This window comes from Pseudorca crassidens, chromosome 10 (genome assembly GCF_039906515.1).
Source record: "Pseudorca crassidens isolate mPseCra1 chromosome 10, mPseCra1.hap1, whole genome shotgun sequence".
NCBI classification, from domain to species: Eukaryota; Metazoa; Chordata; class Mammalia; order Artiodactyla; family Delphinidae; genus Pseudorca; species Pseudorca crassidens.
The window spans coordinates 56,634,405-56,662,013 of NC_090305.1; the positions used below are offsets into that span (position 1 = coordinate 56,634,405).

Sequence of the window (27,609 nt, forward strand, 5' to 3'; positions counted from 1 at the left end):
CATCCTCATCCTCTAACTGGTGAGTTATAAGGCATTTCACAACACCTTCCCATTATCTGTCAAAACATTAAAGTTCACTGGTGACTTACCTATTATATAAAATAAATTCAAAGTTTTCCTTTTAATAATGTAATTTTCACTCCCATGATTCTAATACACTGTCTTAAATGTGGAAGTAATTGCATTATCGAGATAGAATGAGAAATAGCTTGCAATGTTGAATACTCCCTGGGGAGTATGTTGCGTAAGTGAACTTTGTGGTTAAAACAGAAAAATAGTAAAGTTGAAAAAGACTGGTTATTGGAAACAAACATGTATATGGATGACAATGCAACCACAGCGATCTGTTATACAAAGCACTATTGGAGCACAGAGTACATTGCACAAAGTTTACCACAGAAGGTAGAATTGGAAACAGTTCGTGAAAAGGGAATCAGAACAGCAAACCCTACCAGTTCAGTACCCTCGGGCAGGGAAATGGATTGGTGTTACGGGTATAAGCAGTGGTTTTGTCTGAATGGAACACAACGTTTGTGAGTAAAGCCCTGGAATACACCAAGCTGGGACGGGTGTCTGAGGACACTTAAAATCATGTTAAGCATATTTGGACTGCATGGTATAGTCATTGTCAAGGCCACATAACAACCATAGGAAAGCTCAAGATATCATCATTTTCACAAGACTTGCTTTTAATCTGCAATTATAAGCTAGGTCATCTGGGCAGAGTGGCTTCTGGGTTCTCTGGGAGTCAGCTCTCAAGTCTGGGCATTGTAAGTCCCAGACCTTAGATTGGCTCTACATCTGGCACTGTTGAGTCTAATTTGCCACCATGTCCATCATTCACTGCCTGAAGTATAAACTCCCCCACCTTCTATCGTCCTCAGCACCATCAGCTGAAACCACTCTAGATGCTCTGCCCCACCCAAAGCCTTTGATGTCCTCTCCAACTCTCATATACTCTTCTGTGGCCCTGAGGCTTCAGCTCCTTCATTAGAAAGTTCTCATAGGTTCTTAACTCCTTCTCTGAGTGTATTTGCATTAACTGAAATAGGGCTTTTACTCAGTTACTTTCCCAAGCTGCACATCTAACCTATCTTAGAGGAAGCCTGGGCATTTTGTCATGGCCCAGGTTTCTAAAGTACACAGGAGCAGGTTCTGGATTTTTAAGCAGGTTACATTTAGCCCAGGTGAGAAAATCAGGGAAGCCAGTGGGGAACAATCTGTTTAGGAAGGCCTACGCAGACAGAGAGGCTCTAGAAATGAAGAAATCAGATATTCTATAAGAGCAATCATAGTAAACACACATGAATCCTAATCGCCCTAATCGCTAGTCATTACTGCTCTTCTTTTCCACGATCCCAAGACTTCTGTATGAAGTCAGTACTTAGGAAGGTTTATCTTGACAGACAAAGGGAAAAAACTATTAATACACTATAAAATCTGCTAAGTGAACTATAAATAAAATGTTATGCGAACACAGGGGGAAGAAAATGGTTTGCAAAACCCCTGGTTTGCTTCCAAAGAGGTCCCGTTTGAACACTGAACCCTCATAGTATTGGGTTTTGTGCTATAGTTATAGGGAATTCCCACCAATTCCCCAATGTGCTGAAATGTGTGTTATTCCTTCTATTTTATCTGAAACGTCCTTGGCCATCCAAGATTTTTACTCACTTGTCTAACCCCTACTCACTTGTAGACTTACTAAGATGTTACCTATTTCTGACAGCCTGACCTGATTCACCAACTGGAGATTATTTGCCCCTACTATGAGGTCACATACAATTCGTACTTTCCCTCATTTTAGTTCATGTCATGCTATATACTGTCCTCATTTGTTCCATGATCCTTGATTACCGACACCTGGAACAGTGCTTGGCATCGTCAGTTCTCATAAATATTTGTTGAATGACTCAGTTAGTTGAACAAACAAATGATTGAATGGATGAATGGATAAATAAGTGAATTGATGGATATATAGATATTTGTTTCTGGCTTTTGAGTGTGAGTCATACCACAGAGAAAGTTATTGTGTGTGAAAAGAATGAAGTCAAGAGAACTCAGTCTCTGATCGAGAGAAACATACTAAAGTCATACTCTCTCTATTCTTGCATTCATTCAAATATTTACTAAATGCCTAGCTGTGTCAAAAGTGACCCATAATTTTAAAACATATATTCAAACACTTATTGGATACCTACAACCTATATAACAGAGTATCCTTGTTTCTTTGTTCCAATAATTTAATTGCAGTTTGTCATATATTTTAGAAGCTAATAATGAGCTAAACCCTTAAACAAAACTTCTGGTTGTAGATATAGGACATATGTTCAAAAGCTTGAAAACTATTTTTTTTCTTTTCTTTCAAAGGAATTTTAAAACAAGGGAATAATTGTTCAACTAGGCCCAACATGTACTTTTTCTGAAAAATTAACCTGCATATGCATATACAAAATAAGTGATTACACTTGAATCGGGAAGTTTGCTGCTGTTCTGTGTGTAGATCTCACTGGTAGTGTGGTGATCAGCATTCAGATCAGCTACAGACTTGGGCTTAAGGTAAAACTCTGCCTACACAGGATGTTATATAAGCTCCATCATACACTGAGAGCTATAAGAGTTGAAATATTCTGTTTTAGTCAAGAGATTTTTAAAAAGTCAAGGGGAAACTGGACACATGGAAAGAGCAACACATTTTACATTTTAAACTCAGAGCTGAGTTCCTGGATATCTAATCAAACAAAATAAATAGTCTTGAAGGTGGAAAAGAGTTTCTAGATGGAAAAATGATCCCTGAATATACTGGACTCCATTTCTCATAAATCCCATGCCTTATTGGTACCAGGGCCATCACTCTCCCTGAATTTGGAGTTGATTCACTACCAGTCCACAGGTGACTCACTGATAACACTTGCTATACTTACCAAGGTATGGAAACAAGCAGTTTTCATCCACGGAAACATGTAAATATCTAGGGGAATTTATAGAATGCCTTTATCCGTACAGGGACAAAAAGAAAGAGGAACAAAAATAGAGAGAAAGAATACTTGTAAAATTATGAATATAGGTGTTGATATCTATAGCCTGAGGTAGATTTGGATTATCACTACTTATAAATTAGACGGTATTCTCCACTCCAGCTAGAATAAATTTCCAGCTTTTGTTTCCATGTATATCTTCCAGTAAGACGCCTCTTACTATGGGCTGGGTTGCGCGTATTAAACCTTTAATTGTCTTTGGCTAATTTCATGAAAAACATTTTGTTGCCTCCTCTGGGTACCGTGCTTAATTTCAATAGCTCTTCTGAGTTTCTAAAGTGACATGTAGCAAACTAAATCCCGTATGGATCAAGAAAATTTTAAAGATGCCATGATTTCTGGTAGTATAATGCAATCAGGATCTAGAATGTTTATAGCCTTTCTCAAGAGTAGAATTAAGACAAAACTAAAATGTGCCCATACAATATTACAATCCTGTCCTAGTTCATCTCCCCCTCATCACCATAACAACACATATCCCAGGCACCTAGGACATCATCAGCATGTACGAGAAAATGAGCCTTCCTTTGCGATCTTTACTTTCAATGTGTACATGTTTGTCTTTGGAGGTCTCATATTCTTTTTCTTGAGAGGTTTTGGCAGATTAGATCATCATGTACCTACTCAGGATCAGGGAAAATTATCCAGATGGAGCTAGGTATTCCCAACATTTTGACATCATGCATGTTACTTCCTTCCCTTCTATACAGACTAAATAGACTAGAACAAAACCCCAAAATTAAAGATAAAATATTGTATATTCATCTGTATAGCTGAAAGGCAGTGGAAAGTGAGCTATGTTAATATCTAGGGAAAAGGCAATCCAGACCAGAGAAATCAAGAACGCATGACTCTTAAGATGAGCGAGTACCAGGAATATTTGACAAATAGTGACGAAACTTATGGTGGAGAGAAGAGAGAGCAGAGGATGAGAGGAAGCAGAGGCTACAGCCTCTAGGAACATGAGGTCTTTGTGAGGATTTTGATAATTGCTCTGAGTGACATGAGAACCCATTGAAGCATTTTTTTAAATTGAGGTGAAACTCTCATGCTTAAAATTATCCATTTTAAAGTGAACAATTCAGTGGCATTTAGTGTATTACAATTTTGTGCAACCACCACATCTAATTCCAAACATTTTCATCAATTCAAACTAAAACCCTCTACACAGGGAAGAAATGGTGGCTTAAAAAAAAGAAAATCTACCACACCATTGAAGTGGAGATGTTGAGAACATGTTAACTTATATGCACCTAAAGTTTAGGAGAGAAGCCTTGGCTGGAGAATGAATGTAGATTGATGGAACAGAGAATCCTTCCGAAGATTGAGCCCTGATGTTGTCCACAAATTAAAAATCAAAGCAACAAGGAAAAATAGCATTAGATGGATCTATCAGTGAGATAGGAGGAGACCAAGAGAAGAAAGTGGTGTCCAAGAACTGGTGCGTGAAATACACCAAAAATGACTGTGCGTTTGTTGATTGTGTCATAATGACTTTTCTGACAGTTAAGTATCTTTGAAGTTATCTGTCTAGTTTGTAATGGTGACTATTTTCTCTCTAGCCTTAGGCTAAGAGAGGGGCAATAGTTTATGTGAATACCAAAATTCTTCCTGTATTAAGCTCATTAAAAGATCTGAACTTCCATTAATATCCAGGAAAACTAGGCCAGCAGTTGTCTGCAATGCTAATGGGAGCTATGAATTTGAATATTCATTGAAGTAATAAGGCCATGTGTTTTAAACACAGGTAGAACTCAGTGGTGAGGGCAATTGAAAGACATTTCATTTTATAACCATGATGAAACACATAACATTTATTAAACATCTTTTTATACATAAAATTGTTCTAGGTCCTCACAGTTATGCAAAATTGAGTGAAGCACTTGATCATGTTTTTCAAATGGATTGCCATTTAAATAAGACAACATAGATGAGATAATACATTTTATAAAATGCTAATGGTAAGGGAAGAGTGATCATGTAAAGCATGGAAAGATATACTTAGCAATAGAGTACAGGAAAGAAGGCATAGAAAAGAGCAAGACCCTTACCAATTAGTAATATCTATAAACAAATCTCTTAGTCTAGGAAAAACTTCAGCTACCACTTATGGCTCTTACAATGTGCAGGGCACCTTTCTAAGTACATACGTATCAAGTTACTTAATCCTCATAGCAACCAATAAGGTAGGAAACATTTTTGTTCCTGCCCCACATCCACCCAGCCCACTTGTTTTCACTGCATTCTGCCAGCACCTCCCCACGAATGCATGCTCTGGTGGCTTTCTGCTTTTCTATCTTTCAGATTATCCCTAAAGCCTTATTAGCCACTCAACCAGGATACAGGTGCCACTTGGGAGTAACCCCTCAGCTTTCCTCCCTCTGGAGGGATCTTTTTGAAGAAGCATTCCACATGGTTCCTTGGACAATTCCGAGGGTCATGGAGCTTTAGTTTAGGGTCACAGATGCCCCTTTCCTTGTCTTCATCCTTACTGTTTCATTATCCTATCTTCCTCACTCTTCTTTCTGCAGTTACCTCCCCAATAGAATATCTGCACCCAAATCTATGCCTCAGGCATTGTTTGTGGAGAATCTAAACTAGGACAGGAACAAATTGCCCCTCGCTTTAACAGATAGAAAAATGAGGTTATAAAAATTTAAGAATTTGAACAAAATCATCTACAGAAATGATTAGAATCCAGATTGGCCTCTGATCTTCCAGCATTAAGCAGAACCGAATCTATCAAAATCAAGGTTTTCATTATTTCACTGTTATAGATAAATAAAATATTTATAGGCTCAACTTGAAATTCTGTGATTCTAAGTTATAATTCTTATGTATGAAAGAAGGAAAGAAATATTTCCTTGATAAGAATTTAAGGCCTAGAACACTGAATATTCTGAAAAATATTCAGAATATTAAAAAAAGTATTCTGAGAGCAGAAAGGTCTCTTATTTCTCTACTATTCTCAAAATAAATGACTAAGGAAATATCCTCATGTTTTAATCTCTGAATGTTTATTTCAATATATAATGCATTGAAAGATGCTATTTTTAGGATTTTTTAAAAGTATTCTTTGTGTACTCTGACTCTTGATTAAGGTACTTCCTCCCAGATTTCTGGGGACTTCGATGACAATTATAGCCTACATTTGCATGGCATTTTACTGTTTGAGTGCTTGCACATATGTTATCTCGTTTAACTGTTGGAGCAACTTTATGAGGTACATGGACTCATTTACAGATGAGGAAACTTAATTGCAGTGATTACATCTTGCCCACACTAATGTACTTCACATTTGGCAGAACCAGGTAATGAATGAATCCACATCTTTTTGTATTCCGAGGCAAGGTTTTGTCTACTGCAGCATAGCTATTTATGAAGTTTTTGACTACAGCCAGTGTTGAGGAAAGCAGTAAAGAGTTAACTGTCTAATATCACATGATATCGCTTATATGTAGAATCTAAAAAAAAAAAAAAGATACAAATGAACTTATTTACAAAATAGAAATAGGCTCACAGACTTAGAAAATGAATTTATAGTTACCGGGGGAGAAGGGATAGATTGGGAGTTTGGGATTGACATGTACACACTGCTATATTAAAAATAGATAACCAACAAGGACTTACTCTAATAAATAAATTAATTAATTAAATTAAATGTTCAAAGGAAAAAAAAATTAAAAGAATGAACTGCCTGGGTGAGTCATATGGAAAGGAGTTCAAGTGAGTTTATAAATAGCTGCTTCCCATGAATTGGTATGTTTTATTTTCTGCATTTCCAAAGCCCACATAGATGCGTGAAGAAGATTGGTTCTAATAGAAGTTATAGAAAAGAAACATAACGTTGTAGTACCATGTACTCAAGATTAAGAACGTGAGAGAAATAAGCAGTTATTCATCTCTTCCACTGGTAATTCCTACCATGTATATTTCTTCAATTCCTTGACCCTCTGTTTATTTTTAAAGTAGTGCTGATAATGCTATATCAGATAAACACATGACTGAAATTACCTTTAACCAGAAAACAGAGTCAAATCATTAATTGCTGTGTGGTTACCTTTTGCTAATTTCAAGATGCTGGCTCACAACATACTTGAAAGGAGAAGACAAGAATCTATGTATGAGTAGTTAGCATTTGCCCTTTCTAAAAAGCCAGGGAAAGCAGTTTTTTATTAGTCTTTTCAATCTGAGCAGTTGCAGAGGGCAAGATTTTCTATGCTCTTCATCTCTTCACCCCACCTGAGAAGTAATAAATCCCTTAAATCTGTATAATATTTTCATGTGGTCTTAACAAGTCAACAATTCCTAGCTCTTATACCTGATCTACACTATCACAGGCTCTGTTCTGATCTGTTGACACCATGTCTCCTTCCTCTCAACACATTGTTGATACTTTTTCTTTACTGTGGTAAAAAAATGCATAGCCTAAAATTTATCATCTTAACCACTTCTAAATTTACAGTTCAATAGTGTGTTCAGTACATTTACATTGTTGGGCAACTGTCACCACCATCCATCCCCATAACTCTTTTTATTCTGCAAAACGGACACTACCTATTAAACAATAACACCCCATTCTCCCCTCCCACCGCCCCCTGGCAACCATTATTCTGCTTTCCGTCTCTTTGAATTGGACTACTCTAAGAACCTCGTATAAAGTGGAATTATACAGTACTTGTCTTTTTGTGTCTGGCTTGTTTCACTTGGCATCATGTCCTCAAGATTCATCCATATTATAGCATGCATCAGAATTCCTTTCAGTTTCTAAGACAGACAAATATTCCATTGTATGTATGTACAGCATTTTGTTTATCCATTTATCCATTGATTGACACTTGGGTAGCTTCAGCTTCTTTGCTACTGCAAATAGTGATGCTCTGGACATGAGTGTGCAAATATCTCTTTGAGATTTTGCTTTCAATTCTTTTGGATATAGAAGTGAAATTGCTGAATCATATGACAGTTCTCTTTTTAAATTTTTGACGAAACTCCATACTGTTTTCCATAGTGGTTGCACAATTTTTTATTCCCATCAACAGTATATAAGAGTTACAGTTTTTCTACATCCTCACCAACACTGGTTATTTCCTGTTTTTTGGGGGTTTTTTTAATGTAGCTATTCTCATAGGTGTGAAGTAATATCTCATTTTTGTTTTAATTTGTATTTCCCTAATGATTAGTGATGTTGAGCATCTTTTCATGATTTTTGGTCATTTGTACATCATCTGTGGAGAAATGTCTATTCAAGCCCTTTGCCCATTTAAAAAAATATGGACTACTTCATGAATTTTCATGTCCTTCTCACACATCATCTATGCTACTCTTCTTTTTATTTTTCCAATTTTAATACATCTGCTGCCAAAGCAAGCACCTAAGTTGTTGATTCTTAATGAGAATTTTCAGTGTTTCATTAACATATTTTCCTCTTCTCAACAAACCACCATCCCCTCCATTATTCACCTACTCCCAACATTTTCTCCATGAAAATGTAGAAGAAAATTTGTGTATATTCTTAAAACTTATTTCTTGCTCATGTTCAAGTCATCAGAACTCATTTCTTTATTCCACTGGTAGTCTTTAAGTTGTTTTTTTGTTTTGTTTTGTACTTGTTCGTGTCACTAGGTTTGGGGAGAGGAAAATTTTAAGGTCTAGCTTAACTCCATCACCTTAAACGGCCTGATCAAGGTGGAGATGAATAAGGAGCAGTATTTCAACCTGGTATCTAAAGGGGACATAAATCTTGTTCTTTGTGTTTTTTTCATTTTAATCAGAAGTTCTTAATTTTTTCAACATTGATATAAAAATCATTTATGCTTACACTGCAACCAACATAAATCATTAACACGAAAGAATACTAAGCAACCTTAGTCAATATCACTTCCTTCTATGAAGCTCAGTGGGAATGGAAGAATGCAATTTATCAACAATCAGACGTGTCACAGACATTTAGCCAGGACCTCTTCCCAGCGTTTACTTTCCTCCACACTGGCCTTTATGGTTTTAGGACAAATCAAGTCCTTTCCATCCCAAGAACTTAGCCCACCTTGTTCCTTGTCATCATTTCATCCTTTTCACTGAGGTCTTAGCTTAATGCCATCTCCTCGGAGGGACCTTCTTGATACCTAACTCGATGGTGCTGCCTTCTGACACTCCCTTTCTACCACTGCATCCACTTTATTTTCTTCACAGCACAAATCACTTTCTGGACTTATTAATTACTTACATGTTTGCTTATTTATTGTTACCCACAACCACCACCACCCATTCAAATATATGTCCTATAATTGCCATGGCCTGTTTCTCAGTGCCTGAAACAGTGCCTGATTAATAGCATATTTGAATAAATATATGTTGAATGAGTACACGGTGACAGTGTCAGTCAACAAACTTCTCTTTTTTTCTGTAAAAGGCCAGATAGTAAATATTTCAGGCTTTGCAGGCCATATGGGGTCTGTTGTAACTGCTCAACTGTGCCACAATAGTACAAAAGCAGCCATAGGCAATACACCAATAAATAAGCATGATTATGTTGCAATGCTATTTTATTTGTGGAAACAGAGGATGAGCTGGATTTGGCCTCTGTATCAAAGTGTGCTGACTGCTGGAGTAGGTCATTTGTTGACAACTCTGGTGTCAGAGCATACTTAGATGTTGATTCAGATGCTAGTGTTTGCCAAAAGAATTATTAGTAATCATGAAGAGCCAAAGATAAAATTGGATTTACTTTAAAAATATAGACAATAATTTAAATAAACATTAAGAGGAATACTAGCCTTAAAGATAACATGTTGGTGGAAGGAAATGTTTGAAATCATCTTTAGTGTCCGGCGGTGGTCCTCACACTTGAGTGTACATCGTTAGAATCAGCAGTGATTGCTGCACTGCACTCACAGAGTTACTGATATAGTCAGTCTGGGGTGGTGGCTGAGAATTTGTGTTTCTGTTTAGTGCTAGGTAATGCTGCTGCTGGTGGGATAGGGGCTGGAAAGTGGAGAGGAGATATGTGTTAATAAGTGGTTGAGATGCTTTAGGTGAGACATTAAGGCCTGCATGATGGTAGGGGCTGTGGGAATCATAAGGGCACAAATGAAAGGGAATTATGCAGAAGAGTAGAATAAATAGGGATTAAAGATCAGTTGTGTATACAGATAAGGGAAAAATAGGAACCATATGAATATAACATTGTTAGCTGGGGAAACTAGGTAAATGATTAATGTATTACTTGAAATGAGGAATTTGAATAGTAGGTTTGAAGGAAAGACCATAAGTTCCTATTTTAATATGCTGTGTTTGTGGTACCTATATCATCCATGTGGAGATGCCTAGGAGGCTTTTGGAAATATGGGTGAAGCTCAGGAATGAAAGCTAGGACCACAAAATATACTTTTGGTAGCAATCAGCAAATGAATGGTCACTGAACCCACAGAAGAAGATGAAATAGTCCTTAGGGAATGTGTAGAACAAGAAGAGAGAAAGTCTCAGGAATTCTAAACTATGCCAGGCTAACTGCATTTTCTTTAACAGAAGAACTAGACTGCAGTCTTACAGCTGCACTTGATTAGGCACGGCACTTGACAGTATATTTCCTGATATTATATTGGATAAATGAACCACTCACTTTGACAATGTATGGCATTAATACATGGTTTCAAGAAGGTAGATAAAAGATGCTGACACAAGAGCAGAGCAAGTGGAGGATGACTAATGGTGTACGAGCAGTCTCTCCCCTCCTCTGCATCCCATTGATATAGATATGCCAGGATGGAAAAATTGATGCTTTTTAAAACAAACTGGAGGAAATATGCTGAATGAGAGAATATTCATGATGAGGTGAAGTGAAAGGTTAAACCTTATCTTACCAGGAGAATTTTCAAAAAACAAATAAGTCTAGGTCTTCATTAAAAAAAAAAAGATAACAAAAAAGAAGATAAGAAAGGAGGAAGAATAAAACAAAGAACAGATGGCGGTAACATATATCAAGACTAAGATGGGAAGCATAAATTCAGATTTATGTAATCTTATTAAGTGTAAATGGACCAAACCTTCCAATTAAAAGGCAGAGAACTTCAGACAGGATTAAAGAAATAGAGACTGAACCCTATGCTGTCAATGTGGTAAGTTGAAAACAAAAGGATAGAAAAAGATACGACACGCACATTATAACAGTAAGAAACATATTAGACAAAGAAGACTTTAGGACAAGAGTTGTTATCCAAAAATAAGTTGAGACATTCTATGGTGATAAAAAGAGCAGTTTACCAGAAAGATATACTAATATTAAATGTGAGCATACCTAGTAAGAGAGCCTCAATATACATGTGGCAAAAACATTTCAGCCTCACAGGGAGAAATAGAAAAATCCACAAACCCGATATCTCTGGCTTGTGCTGGTATCTCTGAGACGATGGATTTCAGAGGGCTGAAAGAAGCTAAAACCTGGATCCACCTGCTACTTAAACCAACTGCTGCTGCCAGGTTGCAGAGCTGTTGCTGATGTGTTGCTTACAGGAACCATAAGGCAACCAAGGAGCTAATCTCTACTTCTTCTGCCTAGCGCCCTTACTGGCACACAACAGCAGGAAGCCACCTTAAAAGGAAAAATATAATTGTTGATTCCCAGCCCCAACATCAGAGAGGACTCTAGAGGATGGGTGGGTTTTGAACTGAACAACAGTAGTTTAATAAGTGGCATAATGCTTTCTGGTCTATTACTTTTATGGATATCCTTGTATATTGCCCCAGTTCTGGTAACTGGGAACTAATAATAGTGACTAACATTATTACACAGGGCATTTGCAATTAAAAAAATCAATGACTTCTCAAATGAAATTCCATGAGTCCAGATCTCTAATTGGTAACATGATTAGGACTGTGGTTACACTAGAAAGAGGCTCTTGCATTGCTTTTGCCAGAGATGACAGTTGGCTTGGAAAAGCTAAAATGTGTGATTACTCATCATCTCATTCAAGGTAACATCTTCTGCTGTTTGACTTGAATTCTGCTCATCTCAGGAGCTAGTTTTGTCCAAATGTCCAATTTCTACTTCACTCCTGAACAATGTAGTTGCTGGGGAAAGTTCCATATCCAAGATAATTATATTTTCCAAGTATTGACAAAGTAGATAGGTTCTCCTTAACAGGTGTTCCATTTATTTATTGCTGTTAAACAAACTACTTTCAAATAATAACAATTTTATTAAGTCACACGATTTTGTGGGCTGGGAATTTGGGCATGGCTCAGAGGAGCAATTCTTCTGCTCCTTGTGGTATTGAGGTATCAGTTAAACTCAGTGCTGTTTAACTGACAGTTGGGTTTGTCTGGAAGGTCCAAGATGGCTTCAGTCATATGGCTGTTGTCTTCAAGGCTGATCTCAGATGAAATTTCTCCCTATGATGGAGTCATAGGGATTCTTCATGTTATTTCTCCAGCAGGATAATTTTACTGGTGCTCAGGTCCCAAGAGACCAAGAGAGAAGCTACCAGTGGTCTTAAAGTTTAGACTCAGAAATGGCATAGAGTCACCTCTGCCAAAATCATTACAAAGGAAAGATTATTTCCTGTGTCTTGCATGGGAGGTGCTTTTGTAAATGAGGCACCTTGCCACATGCCTAAGCATGCAGGTAGAATTAATCAGATTAGCGTATGTTGATAAAAAGATTAATGAGGCATTCTTGAGCAAGTCAGCATTTTCAGAAACAGAAACCAAATAGAAACTAAAGCTTGGAAGCATGAAGTTCTGCTTTTCTGATAATTTCATTTCAAACAATAGGAAAAATAAGTTACATTGCCCGTGTGCCCAGACAGTTTCTCAAACAGTGTTCTAAAATTATAGCTTAATTTGGAGATTGCAAAGTTGAGCACAGCCATACGTGAAACTCCACATGGATGCAATCAGGGGAAAGACTATTCAGTCATATGTTTAGATTTTGTGCCTTTCCCTCAACAATGCAGAGAATCTGTGATCTTTTTAAGCAAGAGTATACTCATAATCTAATTGGGGCTGCAAAATCTTAAGTCTTTTACCTTCTATCTAGAGTGTATCCACCACCCTCCCTTTGACTTGCAACACCCTTAACTTGTTCCTTGTATCAGCTCACTAAACCCTCCTGATGTATCCCTATCTTTCTTTTAAGAGGCATATTATTATCATTATTATTACTTTGCTTTGGTAGGAGGTGGGGAAGTAGTCTTCATGATGTAAAACATGATAAACAAATCTATGTGGAGTGCTTCTAAAAGTAAAACGTCTGCCAAGTTCTCTAGCAACTTTACCAGTGTATAATTAAGTATTCACTTAAACTATAGTTTATGTTTGTGTGAAGGGAGAGTGTGGAACTCAGAAATAGAAGTTGTTGTGGGGTTTTTTTTCTGTATTTTTAAATTATATGTTAGATTCTAGTTTTGACAGCTGTGACTTTTAAAGTAACAAAACTGGATTTTCAGTTCTAGTAACAGGGTGGCTGAGATGACTGGAGAAACGGTATTGATACAGGACACCTAAAAAGTCCTAGATGAAATGTATGATCTAGAGTAAAATAAGACAACCTTCAGAGGCTAGAGACTGAAAGAAAAAGCAAATTTAGAAAAGTACTGAGAATTGATTATGGCATATTTCCTGGAGCATTTGATTATCTCTGATGGCTTAGAGGTGAATATTTAAGTCTATGCTTTTGTGGTAGAGTGGACATAAAGCCTTCATTCTGTTTTCATAAGGGAACATCTCAACAGAATTTCAGTCATTTGAAATTTGTTGAAACTTGCTTTGTGGCTAAGCATATTCTTAAGTTTTGTAAATGTTTTATGTGTGCTTGAAATAAATGTATTCTGCAGTTTTGAGGTGTGCTGAGCCCATCAATTGCATTTATTCATGTTGCTCAACTCCAGTACATGACTTTTTTTGCATTTGTTGAGTTACTAACAGATGTATATTAAAATTATTTACTATGGTCGGTTGGAGAAATGCAAAGAAATACAATGAAACTTGCAGGAATGATAGATATGTTCATCGTTGTGATTGTAGTGATGGTCTCAATTGTGTATACATAGGTTAAAACTTATCAAATGGTATATTTTTAATATGCCAAATTTCTTATATGTACACTCTATCTCAGTTAAGGTCTTAGAATGAGCCATTATATTTCACCACGTAACAAAGTAAGTGAGAAAAAGCATAGTATCATCTCAATAGATACAGAAAATCATTTGATGAAATTCATTCTTGAAAGAAGGTATTAGTGTATTAGCAGAGTGAAGTAAGTCAGAAAGAGAAGAAAAACAAATACCATATGCTAACACACATATATGAAATCTAAAAAAATATATATATATATAGTTCTGAAGAATCTAGGGGCAGGACAGAAATAAAGATACAGACGTAGAGAATGGACTTGAGGACACGGGGAGGGGGAAGGGTAAGCTGTGACAAAGTGAGAGAGTGGCATGGACATACATACACTACCAAACGTAAAATAGATAGATAGTGGGAAGCAGCTGCGTAACACAGGGAGATCAGCTCGGTGCTTTGTGACCACCTAGAGGGGTGGGATAGGGAGGGTGGGAGGGAGGGAGACACAAGAGGGAGGGGATATGGGGATATTTGTATACGTATAGCTGATTCACTTTGTTATACAGCAGAAAATAACACAACACTGTAACGCAATTATACTCCAATAAAAATGTTAAAAAAAGGTATTAGTGTATTAGAACTTGATAGAACATTTCTTAATATATTGTAGAAAATAGTGTACATACACACACACACAAACTATGGAAATTATGATATTCCATGGTGAAATATTCAAAAACTTCCTCAGTGGAATGAGAATGAGTTAAGGTCACCTTCTATTTCTACATATATTAAACACAGTACTTTTAAACCTAGATTCAGTTGAATCTATACACAAACTAGTGGTTCAGTATGTATTGACAGATAAATATAAAAGTACCTAAGTAAAGGGTCAGACAAATGTATCTCTAAGAATACTTCCAATGTCTAGCAAACTTTCTGAACTATGACTCTTGAGAGGACTATGCTTTAATGTCCTAAATCATCCATTATGTTAATGAATGAACTTCTATGCATCTAGACAGGCACTAGTTTTGCACCATTCTTAGGAGAACTTAAAAATCTGTCACTCAAATCATTTTTTGTTCTAAGGTTCAGATAAAGAATTCTGGCTGAGCGAGACCAATAGAGGCCATAGTTCAAGATTCTGTTAAATTTGTGCAGATGTCTTAGTACTGTATGTCTGGATATAGAGCAGTTGTTATGTTTAGTGATCTTCATAGGTTGACCTTTTGAAGAATTTTCTTAATGGCAGACAGAACATAGTGTGCTGACACCTAAAATGAATAAAATAGCTATTGACCACTTCATTAAATTATATTAACTATAAATTTAATAACTGTCCTTAAGAATATCTATAACTGTTTCCTTTAACAAGTGTTTCTCTAGTTCTCCTTCACCTGCTCAAAAAGTCTTGGACATTTTTCACTGCCTTTAGTGAGTTTTGTCAGCATGAAAGAAACTTTATAAGATTCTGCTCAAATGCAACAATCATTACTTGTTATTTTTCAATTTAATTTCAGTATAAATTAACTTATCTCTGTGCAAGTAGCTTTAAAGCTAATAACCCTAGAAAGGATTAAGATTAGAAAGTAATGCTGTCAGTGACAGAGCCCATTAACAGCCTTTATCACTACAAGCTGATGAACTACATCTAGGATAATTGGCCTAATTATAATACATTTGTTTCTTTAGCCAGGTATTCTTTGCTTCGCTCTCTACTAATTACTTATGGGCTCAGTTTGGCCAATTAAATTTCTCTTCCCACTCTATCCCTTTCTAAGATTGATAGCATATAGCTCAGATGTCAGTATACTTATGCTCATGATAGTTAAGAACTGAATTAAGGAGACAAGAAATAGAAAGGCAAAAAGAGATAGTTTTATCCTAGGGTGCAGGCCATAAAAACAGATATAGAGTGAATAATAATTCTTTTTGGGTTTCCACCTATTTCTTTTAAGTGGGGTTACTAAAAATCTATTTAAAACCTAACTATACCAGAGATTTCTGGTATATTCTAGTTGATTCATTTCCATAAAGCACTTTAGTTATTTTATTTTCACGACAAGTAACAGAAACACCCAACTAAAAGTGACTTAATGATTTTTTTTAAAGTTAAATTATTTTATATAAAAGGTAGGCAGGATCTTATTCTGCATTGCCAGTGCTGGTGCTGGCAGGTGCGATTTTTGGACTCTCCCTCTCCCCTGCTAGAGTGGGGAGGCATGCCCCACTGAGAGCCCTGCCCACACCCATGAGCCACAGCAGTGAGCTGGACAAGAGCCCCACCCACCTGCACACACCACGGCACCTGGGCCCATGTACTCCACACAGGGGATGTCCCTTCAGTGCCCCATCTGGTGACCAGAGGGGATTGCATTTCTGGGCCCCATGGGACACCTCCTACACAAGCCCACTCCTTTAAGACTGGGAGGGGTAGCTAATTTGCCTAACACATAGAAACAAACACAGAGAGTCAAGCAAAATGAGGAGACAGAGGAATTTGTTCCAAACAAAAGAACAACACCTCAGAAAAAGATCTTAATGAAACAGAGATAAGGAATCTACCCGATAAAGGGTTTAAAGTAATGGTCAGTGGGGCTCACCAAACACTGGAGAAGAATGGATAAACACAGTGAGAACATCGGCAAAGAAATAGAAAGCATAAGGAAGTACCAAGCAGAAGTCACAGAGCCAAAGAATACAATAAATGAACTGAAAAATACCCTAGAAAGTTTCAACAGCAGACTGGATGAGGCAGAACAACAAACTGGAAGACAAAACAGTGGAACTCGTCAAGGCAGTGCAACAAATAGTAAAAAGAAGTTTTAAAAAGTGAAGATACCTTAAAGGACCTTGGGACAAAGTAAAGTGAAACAACTTTTGTGTTATAGGGGCCCCAGAGAGAGACAAAATAATGGCTGAAAACGTCACTAATCTGAAGAAGGAAATAGACATTCAGGTTCAGTAGTTGCAATTAAGATGAACCCAAAGGGAGCCACACCAAGACACAATATAATTAAAATGGTAAAAGTTAAAGAGAGAAATTTTGTAAGGCTACCATGGAAGATGTTTTGAAGGAGGTGTCATTAATGCAAAGGTGAAGATGTGAAGAATTAGAATTAGCCAGATATTTAGAAAGTCATGAAGGAGTAAATGATACTAGACTTGCATTTGCACTCAAAACTGCAAATAATTGTAAAACTGGAAAAACGATTTGAGACAATTGTTTGCAGACTTTAGACAGTAGGTAACTCAGATCTGTCATAATTGAGATTAAAAAAATACACAAGTTAATCCCCTAACTCTAACAGGCCTATTGGAATGGGTCTTCTGTGGGCTGAGAACTGAACAGAGATATCAAATATTGCATAATGTTGCTTCTAGGAATAAGTAAAAAAAACAAAATACATTCACCATAAAAATAATAAAACAAATTTTACAAAAATAAAAGAATCTGCCAATAATTTATCTGTTCACCAGAAGAAAAACTATTACCCTGTAAAGAAAAATAGATACTCCAAACTCTTTACAATGTAGCATTCATAATTTTCAACATACAACTGAAAGTATTATATATGAAAAGAATAGGAAAAATGGCCAATACTTAATTTTTTAAAAGTCATTAGAATTGACTCCAATATAACACAAATGTTGGAAATAACTTCAGTAGCTTTAAAGCAGCTGATAAACATATGTTTAGCATTTTAAAGGAAAAGAAGATTGTAATTGGTGATCAGAGGGGAAACTTACAAGAGAAATTTTAAGGTGAAATAAAAACTAAAATTCACTTAATTTGCTTAACAGGAGTTTGTAAAGTTCAGAAAAAAGAGACAGTAAGTTAGAAGACCACCTAAAGAACACAGAGAGAAAATATTGAAAACAAAATAAATGGAACACTGGTGATCAGTGTACAATATGAAGTGATCTAATGTAAATGTAACCAGAGTCCCAGAAAGAGAAGAGAGTTAATGAGGCAGGGAGGAAAAAAAAAAGAACTAATGGAGAATTTCCAAATTTTCTGAAGAATATAAACTTAGGCAATTAAAACCATATCCAGGCACAAAAACGCCAAACTCAAATAAGAAGTCTTGAAAACAAACCAAGAAAAAGACACACTACATAGAAAGGAACAAAAATATGATTAATGGTTGACTTTTCATCAGAAACAATAGAGCAAGAACACAGTAGACTAACTGTTAAAAACTCCAACTCCAAAATTTAGAAAAGATAATCAACCCAGAATTCTATATGCAGTGAAAATATCCTTTAAAAAGTAAGATAAGTAAAGGCATATTTTTCAGATAAATAAATGGTGAGAGAATTTGTTGGCAGTCGACCTACACCAGAGTAAATGCTAAAGAAATTTTTTCTGTCAGGGGAAATTCACCATATAGAAATTTGAATCTATGGAAAGTCATGAGAAACAAAGAATGTGACAAATATGTAAATAAGTATAAGATATTTGTTCTTTGTTTTGATTTCTTTGTATGACAACTGAAAATTTCAATCAAAAATTAATAGCTTTGTAAGTTGTTATGTATAACATATGTAAATGAAAAGTTCATAGCAACAGTACCACAAAGAACATGGGTGGGGGATAGAATTACAACATTGGACCATTTCTTACACTTTACACAGAATGATACAATAGTAATTCTAGGCAGACTGAGATAAGTTAGGATGCATATTGTAGTCCCAGTTATGACACAAAATACACACACACACACAGAATGTAATAACCAAAAAAAAATAATAAAATAAAAGCCAATAGAGTCATTAAAACAAAATATTGAAAGTACTTTTTAAGCCAGAAGAAGGTATGCAATAAGCAAGGAACAAGAAATATACTGGGCAGGTAAAAAAAAAAATCCAAGATGAATATATTAAATCAGAAAAACACCAACATTTACATTAAATATAAATTGACTAGATACTCCAATGAGATGTAGAGATTGTTAGACTGGATAAAATGCAAAACTCAATACGGTTTGTATAGAACATACACTTAATGACTTACACAGTTGGAAAGTAAAAAGATGGAAAAGTATATACCATTTATTTAATTTAATTATTTAATTAATTAGTTATCTATCTATTTATTTATTTATGGCTGCGTTGGGTCTTCGTTGCTGCATGTGGGCTTTCTCTAGTTGCAGCGAGCGGCGGCTACTCTTCGTTGTGGTGCGTGGGCTTCTTATTGTGGTGGCTTCTCTTGTGGTGCACGGGCTCTAGACGCGCGGGCTTCAGTAGTTGTAGTTCACGGGCTGTGGAGTGCAGGCTCAGTAGTTGTGGCACATGGGCTTTGTTGCTTGGTGACACATGGGATCTTCCTGGACCAGGGCTGGAACCCATGTCCCCTGCATTGGCAGATGGATTCTTAACCACTGCACCACCAGGGAAGCCTCTATACCATTTATTTTAAAACTAGTTTGGCATTCATACAATTAGTCAAGGCAAAATCCTAGATAACTAGTATTACCAGAGGTAAAAAAAAAAGGAAAATTTATGACATTAAAAGAGTCAGTTTGTCAAGAAGACATATCTACCCAAATGTGTACACTCTTGGCAACATTCAGAATGCATGAGGCATATAGTGACAGAGCTAAAAGGAAAAATAGGCAAATGCACAATCCCTAACTCAGTTGTTGATAGAACCAATAAAATACCTTGACACCAGCATTCCCTGTCTAAAATGCTCATTCCTCATATTTTGCAAGATTGACTAAAAACGCTTTTTTCTTTCATCAGTTGAATCTTAGCACGCTGTCTAATCGTACACAGCCTCTCTCAACAACCCATGTAAAGGAGTCATGACTGACTAGTATTTTCCCATTCTAAAAGATTTATTCGCACCAGACATGTTCTTTGTTTATTTTGTCATTGCTAGTTTCTCCCCTCCCCAAATATAGGTTCCATGACTGCAGTCTTTTCTGCCTTGCAGCTCTGCGTTGTGCCCCAGTGTCTGGAGCAGTCTGACAAAGAAGGACCACACAGTAAATGTGTCTTGAATGGATAGATGCCTGAATGAAGGGGGATAAACTTATGATCTTTTTTTTTAAATTGAGGGTGAAATTTATTGAATTATAATGAAGGAACATAAAGTAAACATTATAAATATTTAAAGAGAAGCTACACAACATACTAAAAATAAGAAAATGTGTGTGTATAAGAGAATGTGCAGAGTACCAATAATATGGATATAAGAAAATACGTTAAATAAATTTAAATATGCTTATTATCTTTCATAGCAGGAAATTATTACATTTAAAAATTAATAAACTAATAAATAGAGATTTAAGTCTGTTATTTAAAATGTAAAGGCAGCTTGTAATAAACTAAAATTAGATTCTGTACATTTCAAATAACTAAGAGGAAGCAAAAAGGAAAGAAAGTATAAGCAGTATAGCAAATGTAACAAGTATGACAAAATGTATATACAAAGGAAATAAAGTTAACTCTAACAATAATAAATGTAAACTGGGGGAACTAGCAAAGTAAATGGGAAAAACATTGTTATGAAAAGTTATTTTTGCTTTGTAAAAGAGATACACGTAAAAGAAAGTAACATTATTATTGAAAATAATAAGCATTGGCAAAGACACATGGGCAGATGCAAACAAATATTAAGCAGGGGTCCTAACATTACCATCATGTGAGAGTTTAATTAAAGGCCAAATGCATTGTATGAGACAAATGTGGTGTGCCTTATAACATATGCATTCTACAGAAATATATAACAGTTATGAAGCTTTTCATACACCAAGAAACTTGGCATCAAAAATATAGATACAAAACTGGATGAAATTAAAGGAGAGCTAACAGCATAATAATTCTTTCAGCCAAAACTAGCTATAAAAAATTACAACAGGTAAGGCTGTTGAGGCTTTGATTAGTAACTCTTTGAATAAAACACCTTCTCTTTTAAAACATATTTAAAATAATTTAAAATGGCTATAAAGCCACCAAAAGTCACAACAAATTTCAAAAACTGTAAGCAATATAGTACAATCTTCTTGAAAAATAGTGAGAAAAAGTCATAACAAGTTAAGTAAAACAATTTAATGCAACTTAAAAATATCTTTTTTGAAGAATTCTTGAGTTCAAAAAGAACTGGAATTTCATAATATATGTATTAATTTTTAAAAGACAATCTTTAGAGCAATTTCAGGTTTATAATAAAATTGAGAGAAATGTGCAGCTACCTCTACATATATGTATAAGCTCCCCCTTTATCAACTTCACTCACCAGAATGGTACTTTTTTTTTTTTTTACCAAGGATGAACCTATGTTAACTCATCAGAATCACCAAAGTCCATAGTTTACTTTAGGGTTCACTCTTGGTGTTGCATGTTCAACAACTGTATAGTAACATCTATCCATCATTACAATGTCATACAGAGTATTTTCACTACCTTAAAATTCCTCTGTGCTCAGCATATTCATCTCTCCCCTCCCCCCACAGTTTTTAATGGTAAGTGATAAGTATCCAAACTCATAGAGTAAACCTAAAGTCAGTCTAAAGGGGAAAACTTTTACCTCAAACATTTACATAACTGATAAAAATTTGTAAAATAGTAAATTCAGCTTGTTTAAAATGCAAAGAAAGAGTGAAGGAGAAAGAAAGAAAAAGAAAGAAGGAAGGAAAGAGGAGAGGAGAAGGAGGGAGGAAGGGAGGGGGGTGGCAGGGGAAGAATCTAGGAGGAAGGAATTAGTAAACATAAAAACAAATATTGATTTATTTATAAACAAGTTAATTACAGCAAAATGAGTTTAAAAACACAGTTAATTCTTAGGAAGACAAAGCAAAACAAGATAAATTAAAATTTTTATTTTTATAAATAATTTATTTTTAAATAAAAAGAAGGATAAAACAGCTTATAGAATGAGAACTGAGAATGCAGAAATAATCAAAGATAGGAAACTAGCAATGACCAAATAAAGAAGTAGTGGGAAACATTCTTCCCAGTCATACAAATAAATTTGAAAATCTGTATGAAATAAATGGTTTCTCAGAAAACATTAATGGCAAAGAAAATTACTCAAGAAGAAAAAGAAAATATAACCAGATCAATAATTGCATAATATATTAAATAAGTTAAGAAACAGTGCCCGGCAAAGGTGTTTTTTCCAGGTGAATTACTTAAAATCTGCAAGGAACAAGTATTTTAAGGGTTATCTAAATAGGGCATAGAGAAAGAAAGCTTTAAAAGATATTCCTAGAAAGGCAACAAAGAACAAATAAGGAAACATGCAGAATAATGAATGGGAAACTGTGGACCTGTACTGTCCCATATGGTTGCCACTAGCCCCATGGGACTATTTAAGTTTAATTTAAATTCAGTTTGTCAGTTGCAGTAGTCACAAGTCACATTTCAATTGCTCAATAGTCCCATTTGGCTAAAGGTTATCATGCTGGACAAGGCAGAAATAGAACGTTTCAGACTTCACAAGCAGTTCTGGAAGAAATGCCCCAGTTAGTTTCCCCAGCCTGAACCAATCACAGAGAAGCAAACAAACTGGACAGCCTAATTGGCTAAAAACTTGGTCCATCTACCTACCTCTGAGACCAGGGAACAGGGATTTAGGGAGACACCATGATTTATGGTTCTTATAGAATCTCCAGAAAAGATAAACAATCCGTGTCACCACACATTTCCAAATGCATTAGACTTCTCTGGCACAATATCGTTCTGAGACTGTTAAGATATTGCCCCAGTCTGGCAGTGGAAACCGAGACTCACAGAGACTAGGAACTTGCTCAAATTCACTCTGCTGATAAATGCCAATGCTAGGTCTTAAATCCAGCCCTTCTGAATACAGGCCCATTGCAGTCTTCATGATATATCACCCAGTCCCAACTCAAAGCAGGTATTTTGGCATCCTCTGGGCGCTTAGACCTATTTAGATAGCACTGTGTCCACGTAACTGAAAGATAATTTGTAATCGACAAAAGCTTGCGAGCTCTAGGTTCCATCAAGAATCCAGCATGCAGATTTTCAGTAATTAATACTGGTGCTTGTTATTTGCTGGGCTTGATGAACATTAAAACATTAAGTGGACAGTATGCAAACAGAGAGAGACAGAAGTAGAAAGATGAACGATTTGGTTAAAATAATAATATAAAGTAGATGAGAGAACATAATTTTGATGCAATTCTATATAGAGACTTACAGATTGTTTGGAAAAGTAAAACACTATACCATATGAAAGTTTCTAGCACAGTCATTTACACATAGTAGATACTCAAAAGATGTTTGTGATTGTGTGAGAGCTGAAGTGGTATTCCCCACATTCTATAAATAAATTTTCCTTTCTTGGAAAGCAGATATCAAAGGTAGGGTCTAAGAAGAAGTAAAGGCTATAAACGTCATATTTATCAATCTCGTGGCCTCATTTTTGGTTTTCTTACGCAGGGGTCAGTGTCAGTGGAGTATTTGGGCTGACCTCAAAATGACCACAAACTAAACCATAAAGTCAAGTAGCGCCATTACGATTTGCTGCTATTCATCTCAACAAGCAGTGCCCGTGTCCAAAGCACATGAAATGGCACATCTGATGCCAGTGGAGTATGACCCACTGATTGCCAAGCTCATTGAAGGCAGCTGTTCCCATTCTCGGTGGTGATGTTGACCTAGCTGCAGAGTGTGCTGACAGGAAGCCCATTTCTATCGAAGGCTCCAGGAGGGGGTTTTGCTTAGGCATCAGCGGAGGGCCCAGGAACATATTTAACTATGAAACTAACTGGAAAAAAAGGAGGGAGTACATTAAAATACTATTGCCCCAAGAGTGATGAAGTTCATCACTCCAAAAAATTTGAACTCGCTCTTTCTTAGAGCAAGTTTCAGGAAAATATTAAGCTGATAGTGCTTTGCCACTTAGGTCAGAGACAGGAATATCACAGAGAAGGAAACCAGTGAGAAGACTAACAGCGTTTCAAAATGCATGCTACGTTGAGAGGAGGGAAACAAAAGGACCAGGGTAAGAGACATTAGTAGTTTGATGAATTGATTTATTCATCCAGCCAAAGTGAAATACCTCCTATAGCAAGACTGTTTGCAGTGAGATGTCAAAGAGATGGGAAAAAAACAAAAACAAAAAACTGTTATCTGTATTTCAAGAAGCCACAGACTAGAGTGGAAAAAGATATGTCAACAAATAATAAAATACACTAATAACTTCCACTTGGTGAAACAGGTGATGGGTAAGAAGAAACAAAACATGATAGTGAGATTTCTCAGACACATAATGAGAACTGATCAGGCAACGCAGCAGATTTCCTGTAGCAGGAGATAAGGGATTGGCGTTTATGGGCAAGCTGAAGGTACCAGAACAGTCATGGGTGCTAAGGGTATGATAAGAGAAAGAGACGTAAGTTTATTTTTAGCTAATTTTAACACAGAATATTGCATTTGAAGAACCAGGAAAAAGCATGCATTCCTACTGGTACCTAGCGGTGAAGAGGAAATATTTATGACATAAACATATGCAGTTCTAATCTTATGAATTGCGACCTGTGAGAAATTGCTTATTACCTTTAAAAATGCATGATAAATATAATGGACACTGATGTGTATTACGTATGAAAGTTGTTAAATCCTAAAAGTTCTCATCACAGGGAAAAAATGGTTTTTTCCTATGTCTTTAATTTTGTATCTATATGAGGTGATGGATGTTTACTAAACCTATTGCGATAATCAGAAAATAAAATAATTGATTGATTCATTTGAAAATCATGCCCTAAAGGAAGTCAACTATGACATTTGTGGTGAATAAGGAAAGCGAAATATTACTTAGAAAAAGTAGACACAGGTGGTAAATCCAGGCTGCAGCCCTTGCAGGTTGTGATTGTGGATGGTCCATTTCTCCTCAATGGCATCTTTTTCTACAAGTGTGAAAAAAGAAGTGGAAATCAGTGCACTTACCATAATCCTGTGTGACATCAAGAGCTTTAAAATATATATATATAATTAAGAAAGCAGTTTAATTACTTAGCATTTTTTAAAAATTGAAAATAGACGTCTCCTATGTGCCAGGCATTATACTTAGGCAATTCAAAGATATTCAAAGATAAGTAAGACACAGTATAACTCCTCAAAATTCCAATTAAGAATAAAAACACACACCTTTACAATTAAGTATGGGAAAACTAAAGGCTTTGTTAAAGACATTTGTCTGTTTACAAAACACTTTTTCCTACTTTGTTCCACTTGACCTTTATACTAATGGTATGAGATAGCAGTTTAGTAATATTAGATTTATCAGCCCTATCTTGTGATACAAATGAGGAAACGGAGTCCTAGAGAGGTTTATTTACTGGACCATGGTTAGGATTTTGCAGGACAAGAAGTCAGGTGAATGACTTTAGCATTTAAGTAATAATGAATCTGTCCCTTATTATTGCAGTGGTAAAGATACAAAACAAGACAAAATGTCTATAGAAAACCAAAAAAATTAATCACATCACTTGATTCAGTAAATTATCTGGAAATGTTGTCCCCATGATGTCATTTATCTGCATTGTTCACCTTGTTTACTGATTCATCCAGGCATTTTGGCATGGCCTCAACATAGCCTTATGGCCTAATACATTGGAAACTATTTCACCCAGTGGCTGAAAATGTCACTGACATGATCTGCCCAGATTGTCTCGCTGCCGCTAACACATTTTCCTAGAATAAAAACTATCAGACAAAGGCAACAAGAATGGCATATTTCATACAGATGGTTAGTAAATGATAACAATTAGGTTTTGTCCAGTCTTATTTGCATTATAATGGTGGCAGGGAAGAGAGAAGGTAGGGGAGGGTGAAAGAGACAAGGAGGGGATCTCTGCATCCCTTTCCAGGTTTGTAGCTCCCTGGTTATCTGAGAGAAAAGCTCAGATACATGTTATATTGGTCGTTCCTCATGTAACTCTGGGTAACTTAACTCTGAAGGTTAATGTGAGGGAGTGCTACCACAAGTTGTCCTCAAAATTGATAATCTCAATGTAAAGAGATAAAGGAATGGGTATTTATTATGTTCCGATTGCATGTTCAGCCCTTTTACCTATTTAAAATATTGCAATATAAGTGTACATTTTCAGGTATGGAATCTGAATCTCAGAGCAGTTACATACCTGTTCATGACCAAACTGTAATTAATGGTAGAGGAAGTGCTCCCTTAGCTCTGGACAATTCCTGGGATGCTAATCTGCCACGTGCTTCTGAAAGACGTGAGAACGATGCACATGGAAAAGTGAGTACGACGAAAGCTGACCCTAAAGAGGCAGGAATTACTGAGACGGTGAAGAAGGAACTACTCAGGAGGAGGAAGCAATGAGTGAGTTTGGGAGTTGGCATTAGATGGTGATTTGTGTTTGTAGTCACACACTCAGGGATTTGAAAGATCATACAAGCAATATAGTTCAATTACACATTTAAAACTTGAATTCCCTCCATAAGGTCCACTAAGCTGTCATCTCGCTGAATAAATGCCTCTACTTCAGGCTTCTGTATTATTTGACACCATAACTGTTACCTCTTATACCACATCTCACCTCCTCTCAACCCCAACCCCCTGTCTTTATTCCATCCATTGCTACAACAGACAACTTGATGCGGGGGTAAATTGACAACATTTTGTCTCAGCTGCCCATTGTATGTATTCCTTCCATAGGCATTCTCAAAGACCATAGCCGTAGATCTCCAGGACACCCCTGACACTCATTCATAATACAAACATGGAAATGTGAGGGATTTAGCACCTCTTGTGGCAACTGACCAATGGGGCATGGGAGCTAGCAGATACAAGCTCTATTCCTTGAGCAGAAAATTCATGACTGTTGAGAGGAATCCAGGAGGATTGAGTGCCAGTTGCCAGAGCAGTGACAAGCTCAACAGTGCACCCTTGCATTTGCTTTCTGTTTGCCTCTTTCATACTTGCCTTTTCACCATCCCTATTCCCTTGGATTGCTTCCTCAAACTACCAGCACACACCTTTTTGTCTGTGTTTTCTGAGAAGCCCAGACTAAAAGAGGGCACATATGGGCAAGCATATGAAAAGACCCTTTCCAATCCTGACCTAGCTTTCAGGGCAGCCTCAAGGCTTTCTGTCCTCACTTACTGTGGCTGATTAATTTCTACATATTTAGCACTTGACTTTAGTCCCATAAAAGGGATTCATAGTATCTAATCAACAGATGAATGTGTGAATAAACCAGTGGAGCTAATGTGGCCAAGATTAATGTGCTTTAAGTTAAAGTAATCTCTAAGGTTGAAGGAGGGCTTCCCTGGTGGTGCAGTGGTTGAGAGTCCGCCTGCCAATGCAGGGGACACGGGTTCGTGCCCTGGTCCGGGAGGATCCCACATGCCGCAGAGCGGCTGGGCCCGTGAGCCATGGCCGCTGAGCCTGCGCGTCCGCAACAGGAGAAGCCACAGCAGTGAGAGGCCCGCGTCCCGCAAAAAAAATAAATAAATAATAAATAAATAAATAAGGTTGAAGGAAAGAGCCCAAGGAATGTCT

At 36.5% G+C, this 27,609-nt stretch overlaps 1 long non-coding RNA gene and 1 other non-coding gene across 2 annotated transcripts in view; one reads left to right on the forward strand and one right to left on the reverse strand.

Annotated features, from left to right (window-relative positions):
- The window catches only part of LOC137233080 (uncharacterized), a 149,362-nt gene that overhangs the window by 64,294 nt on the left and 57,459 nt on the right, over positions 1–27,609 (forward strand). The gene's annotated exons all lie outside the window — the stretch shown is intronic.
- On the reverse strand, positions 8,303–8,405 carry LOC137233166 (U6 spliceosomal RNA). The gene has a single exon (XR_010947336.1). It is a non-coding gene; the product is annotated as a U6 spliceosomal RNA (small nuclear RNA).